This window comes from Urocitellus parryii, chromosome 4 (genome assembly GCF_045843805.1).
Source record: "Urocitellus parryii isolate mUroPar1 chromosome 4, mUroPar1.hap1, whole genome shotgun sequence".
Classification (NCBI taxonomy): Eukaryota; Metazoa; Chordata; class Mammalia; order Rodentia; family Sciuridae; genus Urocitellus; species Urocitellus parryii.
Genome location: NC_135534.1, coordinates 66,726,334 through 66,729,671, shown reverse-complemented (window position 1 = coordinate 66,729,671; position 3,338 = coordinate 66,726,334). Strand labels below are relative to the sequence as shown.

General features: G+C 42.2%; 1 pseudogene; it reads right to left on the bottom strand.

Moving 5' to 3' along the window:
* Positions 1-290: 290 nt before the first annotated feature.
* Positions 291-1,215, bottom strand: LOC113181731 (RNA-binding protein Musashi homolog 2-like; annotated as a pseudogene).
* Between the last annotated feature and the right edge of the window lie 2,123 nt (positions 1,216-3,338).

The window sequence follows — 3,338 nt, the reverse complement described above, 5'->3', positions numbered from 1 at the left end:
CTCTATGAAGTTTGTGAGAAGTTCCCTTGGCCCCATTACATTTTGGGAATTTGAGAGTGATGTTAGTCACAATGCATACTGGTGGCTAAATGGAAGGGAGCTGGAAAATAAGTTTAGAAAAAACACGAAGTGAAGGAATAAGGTATTTTCCAAGAATAAATATGAGAAAAAGAATATTCATTCAAACAGGCAGTGGGAACAGAGCTTCAGTGGGCATTGGCAGTAGCAGGAGTGCTCCCAGCCCAGACTGCATGGTGCCAAACCCCAATTTGCTACACCTCACTTAAGTGTTAGTTGATAAAAATTATACCTTGTAAAATCAGCAAATAGTCTGGAAACTAATAGCTGTAGCTAGGAGTGAATCCAGGTAGCCTTGGCCATAGGTTATTATAAAGTTGGGGTAGCCCAGCATTCTCATCCCAAGCATGAACACATCCATGTGAGAATGTGGCTTCCTTTGGCTAAGCTTTCTTATGTTCTACCTTTTTTTTAAGAGAGAGAGAGAGAGAGAGAGAGAGAGAGAATTTTTTAATATATTTTTTTTAATTTTCGGCAAACACAACATCTTTGTTTGTATGTGGTGCTGAGGATCAAACCCGGGCCACACGCATGCCAGGTGAGCACGCTACCGCTTGAGCCATATCCCCAGCCCCTGTTCTACCTTTTTTTAAAATTATTGATTTCAATGAATCAATAATTTATTAAATTATTGATTTCCTGAAAACGATCTCAGACTTTCTCCACAACATCTTCATTCTCAAAAGTGATGAAACAAACCCTCTGTGCCTATTAGTGATTTTATCAAATATCTTCCAATTTGCCAAACTGCTCAAAATATTGCTTTACATCTTCCACTAATGTATTACCAGATAATCCACCTACAAATATTTGTTTTTGTGAACATCTTGGATTGTGCTGGAAGAAGAAATGCAACCTTGGAGTCAATCATCTTGAAACATAACTCATGGTGTGGCTGACCTAACCCTTTATCTATACTTCTTGGGTCTGCAAACTTGTCAAAACCAAAGCCTCTGGAGCATTTCGTAGTGGGGTCTCTCATGACCAGACATTCTCTGATTTCTCCAAAATTTTTAAAATAGTCTCTGACCCTTCTGGTGAGGTCTGCCAGCTCAGTCCACCCATAAACATTTTACCAGAGTCGTGCTGGGAATTGTTGGCACTGTCTGAGGTTCCTTGGCTCCCACTTGCCTCCATATTTGAGCCCCACCCTCCCACCTCCCCACTGGAAACACTGGGCCCCACAGCAAGTGGAGCAGCAGCTGGATTCCAGCCCTGAGATCTCTGTTCTCTGCCCCCCAAACCATTATTTGTAACTTTTCAAATTTTGTTATTGTACATTTAATTCCCAATAATTCTTTTTTTGTAGCATCCTAATCTTGTTCATAGGTGTAATATCTTATTTCTTTGGATATTAATTATAGTTTTCTTTGGATATTAATTATAGTTTTCTTTTTTAATATTTCTGGATTTTGCAAAGTTACTCTTTTCTAATTTGTTTAATTTCTTCCTGCTGTTTGTTTTAATCTCTTTCTTATTAAAGGTTTTCCTCAAATCATCACTCATGCTTTGCTGTCTGCTTGTATTTAAGAATGAGGATACTAGATCACAGATTTGATACCCTGCAAACATGACTGGGGCTGTCTACAAACATCTGATTGAGACATTCCATGTCTCTTGAGCTAGTCCAGAGAAAAGCTCCTTCTGTCTCCTGCCTGGACCATACTGTATGTCTGCTACAGGAAATATTAGCATTCTGCAGAGAGGTGGGAGAAAATACCTGGGAGTCTGATTCTAAAATAGATTTCCAAGCAATCTTCCTGTTTTTAGCCTCCCCAATCCATCCAATTTCAGAAGTACCTGGTACAGCAAATGCCTGAACATGTGGGAGTTTCACAGTATAAACTGGGCTGCTTTTCAGTTTCCTTTATTGCCTGCTTAGGACTCAGTTATACTCATTCTTTGTTGGCTGTGTCTGGTTTCCAATATTTTGATAAATCCCCTTACTGTTATTTTAGTTGGTTTCAGGAAAGACCACAGTGCAAGTTCAACTTGCTGTCTTTATCCTATTTCAACTCTAAATGAATAGCAACAACATATTTCAGAGCAGGAATTCTCTGCTGCAACTTATAAACAGAGTGTAAACATAATGTGAAAGAGGACTTGGAAGGGCCCTTTGCCACCAGTTCTTTACTTGTTACAAACTTTCATGGCTCCAAAAGCCCAGGTCAAAAGCCAACCCTTGTGATGCCCTCCTCAGTCTCCGAGCGTGTCTTGTTTGACCCAATTTGGACCAAATGAGTTACCAACATTACAGTACCTTATAGACATGATTCCATTTAGGCCTTACACTTTAGGGGTATAGAGGCTCAGAGAGCTTGATCAAGAACAAGAGACCACAGCTAGTAAGTGACAGAACTAAGATTTGAACTCAGGTCTATTACCACCATCCAGTCCCTGTGATATTATTGCTGACTTTGAGGCACCCCCCAAAGGAGAAGCTCTCCTTCTGGTAAAAAAGTGGCACAGGTTCTTTAAAGAAGTCAGCCCAGGCATAGGAAAGCAGTATATACTTGGGAACAGAAGTGGAGCCATGTGTGGTTCAAGGAAGGAGCGTCTCATCCCAATCAGGGTGAATGTTAGGACAGGCATCTGAGCTCACCACCTCCACCCTCTGAGCCTAGAATCTTACATAATCACAGTGAATAATAACATGGTGGTGATGAAGTTTGCTAAGCCCTTTTACACAGATCGCTTATATTATACAGCCTGGTAGGCCAAGTGTAATCTCCATTTTCGCCTAGAGAAAATAAAAACAGAGAGGTTAACCACTCCGCTGCAAAGTGTTTGTCTTCGGATTCAAATCCATCCCTTCTAAGTGGAATTTCCCCAAATGTCGCCCTCTGGGCCTGTGCTTACTCTGTTCCTTCTGTCCTTCCAAGTCCAGGCTCTCTGACCCACCCTGTCCACCTTTATTTTATCCAGGGCATCCTTTGAAGGGCGACTTCCCATTCCAGTCTTTTCACCAATGCTTCACAATGTGTGACTTTGTCTGCTTGTTTTAAAATGCTGATTGTTAGGTCTCACTCCCGATCTTCCCGGGTTCTGGGAGATGGGCCCGGGGAATCTGCATTTTAAACAACTGTCCTGTGATTCTTGTGTTCCTCTATAAGCGAGCTCCACTGGTGCCTAGAGGCACAGTGAACAGAGGGTACCTGGAGTTAGCACCGCTCTTCCTAGATCTGGCCTCGGCACCACCTCAGTTTCCCACCTGTGGAGTGGGCCGTGCGCGCAGTTCTGAAGGAGAGGCGCCCCCAGCT